The sequence below is a fragment of the Cupressus sempervirens genome, chromosome 3 (genome assembly GCF_028749045.1).
Source record: "Cupressus sempervirens isolate cs-2001-9-10 chromosome 3, ASM2874904v1, whole genome shotgun sequence".
Taxonomy (NCBI): Eukaryota; Viridiplantae; Streptophyta; class Pinopsida; order Cupressales; family Cupressaceae; genus Cupressus; species Cupressus sempervirens.
This window is the reverse complement of record NC_143120.1, coordinates 34,516,899-34,528,620: the sequence shown is the minus strand read 5'-3', so window position 1 is coordinate 34,528,620 and position 11,722 is coordinate 34,516,899.

The following is an 11,722-nucleotide window of genomic DNA, read 5'->3' as shown; positions in this document are numbered from 1 at the left end:
CAATTGGAAATGAAATAGTAGATTACGAAAAATTTAAGACAGTGACATATGCTCTAAAAGATGGGAAACATGGTAAAAGATGTGATTTAGTCATTGAAAAGATTCCAGTGTATGAGTTCATGAAGATTTTTCGTGAAAACATTATTTACGACTATGCAAGGCATACCCATAGAGCTCGATGGCTGGATTTGCAATTCAAGTTGTGCAAGGATACGTTTCCACTAGATACCATTGTTTCGGTTGTAGATTTCACAGAGAACTACACACTACAACCACAAAATGAGGTGCAAGCAAAGTATTATACTTCTCAATAGGTTTCCATATTTTTTCACATAACATTCATGCATTCACCTACAAGTACAGAGGATGACAGGAAGATTTTGAGGGAGTACCATTTTTACATTAGCGATGATCGATCACATTCTACGAAGTTCGTACATGGTTGTTTTCAACTATTTTATGGAGATTTGGCTAATAGGGGCATCACATATCGTCAGCACATTATTTAGTCAGACAATTGTGCATCTCAATTCAAGAATGCACGGATGTTCTATTGGTTGAGCAGGATGCACAAGTTGTGTAGAATTCAATACATGTGGAATTTCACAGAGGCTGGTCATGGAAAGGGAGAGCACAATGGTGCATGCGCATGCATCAAAAGAGCCTTAGCTCGTGAAGAACTAAAGTACAAAGATGGAGCAATATTGACAAATGCAAAATCCATCGTCCAGTGGTGTAACACTACAATGGGTCCAGGTAAGGAAGGTGAGTCTACGGTTCGTAGATTTTTTTGGTTGATAGATAATACTAACATTGCACCATATCAGGATTGTTGCACACTAACAGGATCCAGTGAGTTGCACTCTTTTAGAAGCTCTGATGCAGGTTCATGGAGTATCCACACACGAAAAATGGCATGCTATTGTCCATCATGTGCAGAGGAAAATTGGGATGACTGTGAGTCGACTGAATGGGTGGACAAATGGGATATACGGGTTTTGGACGCAATTGACACCTATCGTCCCCCACAAGCATTGGAAATGATACAGATGGAATCGTCTATTGACTTTGACCGCTTGCCTGATCTAGTGCAACCTGGTAATATATATATTTATATATCTTCGTAATTTCAATATGTAACTTTATAACTTTTACCCAAGTATTTTCTGAATTAATGACTGCATTTTGTACATTTGTCACTGCAAGCCATGTTTTTGCTGTTATTGCACTTGAAGACAATGAAGAAGGGATAGATTATTATTTGTGTCATTGTGTTCAAGCCAAACAAAAATTGGATCACTCAGTTATAAATGGTGAAGGTTTAGAGTACCATGTCGGTGTGGTGGTTGTAACCAGCACATGGCTTAGATGATATTCTATGAAGAACCCTAACTTGTGGTTATTCAAGGATTGGAAAACAGAGAGGAAGATTCTTCATTATTCAAATCTTGTTGTCACATCAAATGTCCACTTGATAAAATATGGTGGAAAACCACATAATAAGAATCTTTGGAAAGTTCGCGAGTCAGACCATGAGGCAATACTTGAGACATTAAAATGTCGAGCAGATCTAGTTGGCTCATTAGATTGAATACAGAGAGAGGGAGAGAGAGAAAGAGTGATCAACTGGATCCAAATACATTGTTGCAACCTCTTCCCCAAGACTTTCCACATGATAAGGTGGACCGTATTGTTATGATGCGTAAGTGATGAGATTTAGTTTAAATCATAGATTTTATGTTTTGATTTGTTTAGAATCTAGATTTTATGTTTTGATGTCTCCAATTTTTTTAAAGCTAGAACAATATTTTTCATATTTTCTTATTGTGATGATATTTTTCTTTCATTGCATGTTCTCTTGGATGACAGGAGGGAGAGAAGAAAAATAAGTAGATTTCCAAAAAGCCAGCCACCCTTCTTCATGTAATTTATTCATTTAAGGTAAAAGTCCCATTTCCTTTGTTTGGCTTTGGTATTTGGTTATTTAAAGTCATTATTCTAGTTGGACCTTCGTATGTTTGAATTTGGGATTGTTTAGTGTCTATTTGTTATGATTTTGCTGAATTATTAATTCTATGATGTTTCTATTATTTAATTATTTAAAATAAATTAAAACTTTTTATATAATTTTTTTTTTTTTTTTCTATCTATTTGTTATGATTATTTCTATTCTTTAAAATAAATTAATTCTATAATATTTCTATGATGAACTATTTATATTTCTAAACTTTACATATTTTAAATTAGATATCTCTCGACTTAATTTACCGAAAAAATTAATTAAAATTTTAGGTATGCTAGTAGTACACCATGACCAACAATCAAACTATTATAACAATACAAATACATTTAAATAGTAATGTAAGAATGGTTTAGTTCACATAAAAAATAAGTCTATCTTAGATATTCTAAATACATCACAAAACTTTATCGCTTCAAAAAAATTGGAATTTCTTCGATCTACTTGAGTTCCCATCAATTGTCCATAAAACTGGGAAAGGGAATAAGTGTTATGCTCCCAATCCCAACATCCTCCTATCCACTACTAGGAGATGTGTGTAATGTAGGATTCAGCTCCATCAACTTAGTCATTTTTTTCGCTAGTTGATTGGGACTCTCACCATTTGTTGCCAACTATGGTGACAATGCTTGGGGTTACACTTATTAAGTAAGAATATTTCCTAATCTAGGGATTAGAGCATTGAACATATTTTGTCCATAACTCCTCAACAAAGTGTTAATTGGTTCATCTAATAAGCCATTGATTTTTAGGAAGGATTCAATAGTGATTTCCTCCCCCTCGCTTTACAACTCATCAATATTTGCATCATCATTTTCAAACTCACTAGGTGCTCTTGCACCATTCTCCCCATGTGACAAAGAACTCATGGTGGATAAATCTGAAGGAATTTCATAGGAATACCTTTCTTTCCAAAATCACTCTCATCTATCCATGTTACTTCAGATTCTGGTTGATCCTTCCATTTGAGAAGATGCTCCATATAGGTGCCATGACAAGTCTTCTTCTTGATTCTTGAATCCATAACCTTTTTAGCTTTTGGCTGAGATTATAATGGGATAGTGACTTCTTCAACCTTTGATTTTGTTTGTCCTTCTATGAATGTAGGCCCTTTATATTGAACTTAGTCCTTGACATTAAAGATAAGGTAAATTTCCAAGTTTGGTGGGAGTTCTATTTTGTCGGCATTAGAACCATAATTTGCAAGTACCTTACAAGGTCCTATCCTATGCATTTGTAGCTTGGTTGGAACACCCTATGCAAGTACCAAAACTCATCCTTGGCATCATACCATGGCCTCAACACCTTGGATCATCTCATAACATCTCATCTAACATGTTCCAACTCCTTGTACACTCTCAGCAACTCATCTCTTACACTTTCTCAATTTTGCCTCTTCTAGGCTTGTTCCAACTAGCCCTTGCCAGTCACTAATTTGCTGTTTTCTCCAAAATTTTCCATAGAACTTCCTAAAATATTGGGTGATTAAAATACCCTTTTCCTCACTCTAAAATATACTCAAAACCAACTACACTTGTTTTTGTAAAATATCACTCAAAATTGGCTATTTCAGTCTGCCAACTAGGCCTAGTTTGAGGCCATTTACAAAGTAACTCACAATCCCTTGACTTTTGGAACTCCCATGACCCAAAAAATTCTTAAGACATGACTCAAATGCAAGGATTCTTCTATTTTTTTGGTCTCATGATCAACTTTACAATGGTTTTTACAAAACCCTCCTTTCTAGCCCCTTTACCCTAGGGCTTTCTAGAACTCTTACTTTGCAACGTCTCTAGAACCCCAAAATGGTTCAAACCCTTCACTTTGGTTATATTAGATGACTTCAAACATAAAATGCAACTCTTGTTTGGAGAAAACACTAAATCCACCTTGGGAGCAATCACATACCCCTTTTTATGCACTCAAATTTTAGGGAAAACTATGCAAATACTTCATAAATGGTTTCAAAACTCAAATTTTCAGATGGAAATCATTATTATAGACTCAAAACAACAAGAAAAATCCCAAACTTGAGGTTTCTCAACACTCAACAATCAAATTTCAAAACTGTTACCAGCACTTACTACTAGGACAATTTCTCATTTTAATGGTCAAACTCCCAAACTATACAAAGGACCCCCCACTATTTTTGCATTTTTAAACACTCTTTTTGGATACCTACAATAACCTCTCTCTCTTTTTGGAGATCACACTCCGTTTTCATTTTACGATGCCATCTCGGGTGATGTTGAAACTTGCAATGTCGGCTAGTACAAAGTTGCCAACTACCAAATCTCTCTCACCTTTCATCGTGGGATCGAACTGTCTGCTCCGTTAGCTCTAGGTGGCTGGGTAAACCTTATCCCCAACCTCATCCTATCCCCTTCAGTGCTCAAATGTTCTTAGGCACGCCAATCCGGAATGTCCCTAAGGGTCACTAAATGCCATAGGGTTGCGATCTTTGACAGGGCATATCTCGGAGCTTGTGCGAGGTATGGATGCAAATCTAGTTCCTACAGGACCATGTTGCAGAGACCTACAATAACCTCTCTCACTTTTTGGAGATCACACTCCATTTTTGTTTTACAATGCCATCTCGGGTGATGCTGAAACTTGCAGTGTCGGCTAGTACAAAGTTGCCAACTGCCAAATCTCTCTCACCTTTCGTCATGGGATTGAACTATCTGCTCCATTAGCTCCGGGTGGCCAAGTAAACCCTATCCCCAACCTCATCCTATCCCCTTCAGTGCTGGAACGTTCTCAAGCATGCTAATCCAGAATGTCCCTAAGGGTCAGTAAATGCCATAGGGCTGCGATCTTTGACGGGGCATATCTCGGAGCTTGTGTGAGGTATGGATGCGATTGCAATTCCTACAGGACCATGTTGTGGAGACCTACAATAACCTCTCTCACTTTTTGGAGATCACACTCCATTTTTGTTTTACAACGCCATCTCGGGTGATGTTGAAACTTGTAGTGTCAGCTAGTACAAAGTTGCCAACTGCCAAATCTCTCTCACCTTTCATCGTGGGATCGAACTATCTGCTCTGTTAGCTCTGGGTGGCCAGGAAAACCCTATCCCCTTCAGTGCTGGAACATTCTCAGGCATGCCAATCCGGAATGTCCCTAAGGGTCACTAAATGCCATAGGGCTGCGATCTTTGACGGGGCATATCTCGGAGCTCGTGCAAGGTATGGATGCGATTCTAGTTCCTACAGGACCGTGTTGCGGAGACCTACAATAAAATCTCTCACTTTTTGGAGATCACACTCCATTTTTGTTTTACAATGCCATCTCGGGTGATGCTGAAACTTGTAGTGTCGGCCGGTACAAAGTTGCCAACTGCCAAATCTCTCTCACCTTTCATCATGGGATCGAACTGTCTACTCCGTTAGCTCTGAGTGGCCGAGTAAACCCTATCCCCAACCTCATCCTATCCCCTTCAATGCTTGAACATTCTCAGGCACGCCAATCCGAAATGTCCCTAAGGGTCACTAAATGCCATAGGGTTGCGATCTTTGACGGGGCATATCTCAGGCACGCCAATTCAGAGGGAAGTGACCATCTTACACTTATCCAAATGTTGTGGCTTATTTGTATCCATGAGAGGTTAATGGAGTTAAGATTGTGAGCATTTGTGAAGGAGACAAATATGTTGACTAACAAATTTTTGGCAGCTTTTTTGGGGATTCAAAAACAAAGATCAGTGTAGGATTAGATATCCTTAGCTATCCTTTATTCATGCAAAATTGGTGACTCTGTATTTTATCTTGTATAATATTTGAATAGAGGGTTTCATTATATACAATGGATTTGGTTGCGAGAGAACCATGGGAAGCTCATATTGGGCCCTTTGCTTTGTCTAGTATTGATCTTTACCCAAGGGTCAAGAGAAATCATCCCAACACTTGATGAAGGAAAAATACAAGATCTAGATGACCACATCAAAGAAGTTACAATTGCTTGTGGAATTCTTGGTGTGCAAGAAGAGGATGTCTTCATCAGATTATTTTCTCATGGCTTTATTGAGAGTGTTGCTAAATGGTTTTAGAATTTGTAGGATGGTTGTGTCACTTGTTGGAATGATCTCAAGGTAAGATTTATTTAGATATTTAAGCCTACAGCTGATGTTGGCAAGTTATTAATAGATTTCTTTCAAATTCAAATGCGAAAGAGTGAAATTATGAGGGATTTTGTATATAGATTCAATAGATGTACTAGAAAAATTCTTCCATCCTATTAACCAACTGAAAATAAGCAATTGTGTATCTTTAGAAATTGAAATTAAATTCTAGTTAAAGCTCCAAGAAATGCATAATTTGGAAGATGCTAAAAAAGAAGTTGCAAAGATAGATGATGCTATGCTGATTAGTAGAATGAAATATAAAAATTCAAGCTATGTGAAGGCAACACAATCTGAAAATTATCATAATATTTATCCCAAAAAGATGCCTTTACAAAATAAGGTTGAAAAGAAAGAAGAAAAACCTTCATCCCCCTTTCTTTTTCATTATAAAAATTTAATGATTTTCAATCAAAGAGACTTTCAAACACCTCATGTTGTTGAAGGGAGATTTTCTAACAGTGCAGGAGCTTATCATTTGCATGTTGAATATGACAATGAACACATCTCTTAGCCAACTGATTTGGTGACTTTCTTAGCTGTTCCTCCTATTGAGAAGGAGCTTGTTGATAATAAAATTAATGAAAGTTTGTCAATGGATGCCCCTTTTCTAGAATTTGATTCTTTTATATTTGAAGCTTCTAATATCATTCCAACCATTGATGTTAATCCAAGAAAATTGATAGATCAACACAAGCAAGAAGGGATTGATGGAGAGAAGATAAAAGATATTCCTCACCCTAACAGACAAATAGAATATGAGGCTTTCTCATTTGATTATACACCACATCGAGAAGAAAGGTTGCTACTAGAAGCATTGGAGGATAATGAAGACATTCAAAAGAAATATGAAGAAGGTTTATACATTTTTATGCCATCCCATAACAGGATTAATGGAATTATTCCAAGTGGAATACGAGGATGAAGTGCTTAGTACTTATTTGGTGTTGGAGATATTTATCTTTGAAGAAGAACTTGGAAGTGTATTCATTGTAGATGAAATTTTAGTGAGCCTATATTTAGACTACAAAGATAACACTCTAAAAACATCTTTCCCCAACCATTCTCTTGTCAAAGGTGTAACTAATTTTTTTGAGATGGTGGATCTTGGTGTTGGCAATACAAACTAGCTCATTCCAAATGATGCCAAAATGTTGCAACCATAAGTTTATAATGCAAAATGGCTCTTTGGGCTTGGTATATTTTTGAAGAAACTTAAGCAATGTGTTGTTATTGAGTATTTTCTTATGATTTCCAATAATGATATATCTTGCATATAAAGTTATAGCTCCCTCAAAGGATAGTCAATGAATAACATTGATGGTATGCCTTTAATCGGAAGGCACAGAAGGCAAGCTATCATCTATCCATAGACATGAGGTAGATGAGAGAATTTACAAATAAGAAAATACAAAATAAGAACTCAAAGATTCTAAATTAAATATTCACAATCAGCAAATCAAGGGGAAAGATCAAAATGATTTATTTTAGATTGTGTGATACGCGAAACTCAAAGTTTTCCTTATATGCACAAACACAATTTACTCTATAAAGTTTATCAGAGATAACCAAACTGGTAGAAAGAACAACACATCTCAAATGAATATATTTAAATACAAAGATTTGAAATATATTGCATCTCCTCTTTGATAAAAGATAACAATTTACAAACTATCGTTCTTATTCACGTAGAAAGCCCAATCTAAAAATGAAAAAAATGTTTATAATTTTCCCTCTACCATTATTACAAAACTAAAAAAAGAATCCCTCTTCCTCTTTTTTTGTATCTACTGAAGATTTGTGGGTTTGGAAACCTTAGAAACATATTGGTTGAAGTTGTTTAAGGTGTGTAGAGGTGGAGGAAACAATTGGTGAAGGTAAATCCAAGTTTGGAGTCTTTCGTGGCATTGTGTGCATTTGGGAACACCATTTTGGAAAATATTAGAGATCCTTCATGCTACCCCTGTTTCCAACAATGTAAGAATAATAACAACTATTTATTAAACTTTTATTTTTACCTTAATCTAGTTACTATAGAATAATAACAATGCATTCCAATCAACTGGTGATTATGTTACAATCATTAATGTATGAAAACACAGAAAACTATCAGTGATTATGTTACATTTATGATATTTAAAATGACTTTTTTTTGCAAATAATCCATCTTTTCTCTACTATCTCTGACATTTTTTAATTGATGATAAAGAATGGTGGTTATGTATTGAAGCTTAACAAATGGAGAGCTTCGCAAGCTACTGATTTCTTTCATGGAGTTCCTAATAAATCTCAAGGTTCTCATTTAGGTGACCAATTGCCTGGAGGTCCACGAATATTGCTTGATAAAGTTTATTGCCAGGAGATCCTAATCGATCTTGACTGATAAAGTTTATTGCTAATCAATATTGTATCAAAAATTCAAACTAATTAGGTATTGAATTAAACTTGATAAACAAATGATAGAGAAGGAAAAATTTAAGCATGAACAAGATCATAAATCATATGACAATGACATATTGCAAATGATTAACTTATGCTTAAACAGTGATAAATTTTATTGTTACTCAATATTCTATCAAAGTTTCGAACATATTAGGTATTGAATTTAATGTCATACATAAACATATCTAATTTAATGTCATACATGCACATATCTAATTTAATGTCATACACGAACTTATCTTATTTAATGTCATACATGAACAAACATATAATATAAAATGATAACCAATAATGTCATGTACATTAACAAACACATAATATATTATGATAACCAATAATGTCGCATATGAACAAACATATCATATATTAACCAATAATGTCATAAGTCAAATAATGTCATACATAAAATATAAAATGTCATATACATCAAATGTGTATCGAATATTTCCACTGATGCCTATATATATATGTCTAGATCAACTATATCTTTTCCTTCCCACGAGGGGAAGGAAACAAATCTCTCGACGTCTTCTGTCGTCATGTCGAGGGAGATGGTGGAGATGATAGGGTCCTCCTGACACGCTCGCTTTTCCTCTTGTTGAGGCTCTTCTCCAACTCGAGATGATACAAACAAAGTAGATATGAATCAGTATTTATTATACGTTGAAATCAAATATATGTACACACAAAATCAATTATTTTCTTACCGCCATCAAATAGTCACTCTATACGTCCACCTCGAAGGCTCGTGGACGATCAGGCGTGACGAGACCCTACAACAATTCAATAAATATAATCACTTATAAATAAAATTAGAAATTTTGAGACTAACTATTATAAAAAACAACTAAAATGGAGAAAATTCTTTCATACCTCAGTCAATGGCTGTGAGCTAGCCATAGCTGCGGCCACTCCATGATCAACAGACTGTCGGAGATGAGGAGGTGTGTCCGACGTCATGAGCTGCATGTCATACAATACACGTTACATGTAACATGAAACATGAAACAAATATAATCAAATGAATTAAATTAACATGAAACAACTATACCTGTACGAAACTTGTACGATGTCTATGCTCTGAGTCCATACTAAAGGTTGAGGGTCCTGTGGAGAACTGATGCACATGCATAATTTTTTTTGTCAATCCTTAATATGATAACTTAATAAATATATGTATTAATTTAAATGATTAAATCGATACATACCTCTGGACTCGTGGAGGGGACAAAAAATGGGGCCAGAGCATCGCTGCTAGGCTCGGCAACACTCTGACCCTGAATTTTGAACAATGTCAATAGATGCTAATTAATTAATCATTCACTATACATATGAAATGTGATCAAATTAGTAAATTATAATTGTAATTTACCCGTGTGTCAATGCCAAATGTTTCATTCAAGAACTGATCAGTGATGAGCCCATCATCCGCAGCATCCCCAGCATGAGTGCCAAATGTGCATAGGGATCCGCATGAAGTCCACATGTGACCACGATGCATAGAAGGCTCCCCCTCAACTAATGGGCTCGTGGAATGGATGAGGGTCTGCGTCAAAGCATTAATGGTCCCTAGAGTGCTGGCCTCTACATGTTCCTTCACAACTGAAGGAATAGTCACATGCTCACGCTGTGGCTTGACCACAGGTGCCCTAACTACATTAGGGTCACGACATACTCCCAGCCTCTCGAATGATGACCCCCCACCTCTACCCTGGGAGTCTAATAGATCAAAATAATTGGGGATCTCCCCAAGGACAAACTCACAATACAATTTCTTCAAAAAATACATTGGGACCTCATGATTGTTGCAAGGAGGGGCATCAAAAACCATCCACCATCTATCCCAAAAATTATTTCTCATAGCATCATGTATACACCAATGGATGGGGAACCATTTAGTACCCTCTCTAATAATATTTTGCTCACCGAGTTTTCTAAATAATGCACATATTGAACCTTTTGGTATTTCTTTTTTTTTAACATCTTCATATGACAATTTATTTGCATAAAATCTTTTTTGTTCTTCCCTCTTAACCCGCCAAACATCTAACTAACTAGTAACTGAGGCTATCTGGGTCTTAATGGATTCGAGGGATGATGCCAATTGAGCCCTCATTGGATTGGTTTGTCCAGCTTGTTTCAACCGACCAATGAGTCCTTCTAATTCAATTTTGCCTATCTCAATTTCATTTAATATATTTTCTTGTGTGCCTGTTGGAGGTCTTGGAATTGGTTCGGGTTGTGGAATTTGTTGTTCTTTAGGAGGGTTTTGTGGATTTTGGTTTTGAGGTTCTTCAGGTTCTTGAGGGTTTTCTGGATTTGCCGGTTGATTATGGACATTTCTTGATAAAGAATCAATTGAAATCCAAATGAATAAACAAATCTAAATATAAAATAATGCAAAGTCAAGTTTAGATTACATACGGCGTCGACGTCAGCGTGCTGGTGATCTTGGATTTTGTCGACGAGGAGGCATATTGGCAAGGGATGTTGAAAATGAATTATTTTCCAACTCGTGTGCGCGCTGCCCTTATAAACAGTAAAAATCACTGTTAATATGATGGGCCGCAGATGTGTAGCCCATCATTTATAAAAAAAAATTCTTTTTAATAGCGCGTACATGCTATAGTGCGTACGCACAATAGCACGTACGTGCTATAGTGCGTACGCACAATAGCGCGTGCGCACTATTGAAAAATGAAAAAAAAAAAGGCTTGTCACCTTTTTGGCACCACAACTTGGTGCATATGCCCATAATGAAGAATTGACTTTCAAAGAGGATCAAGAACCACTGGTACAAAGAAACAAAGAAGAAGAATTGGAAAGACAAAGAGAATGAATGAGACTATTACACTCAAGAAGACAATTGAATTGTGAAGCTACACAATCTTCCAATGTTGGAGTCATATCATCCTCTCATGTTGAAGAGACACTAATTTGTAGATCCGATGATGTACACACTCCATCATGTCATGTTGAAGGCATAACATCAACAAATCAAGTAGGTGATATTCCATCTTTTGCATCTTATTGTCAAGGCACATCATCTTCGGTTCAAGGTATGCAATACACTCAACCTTATGTTGATGTTCAAAATGTCAAGAGAATGGAAGAGATTATAGCACCTAGAATTCATT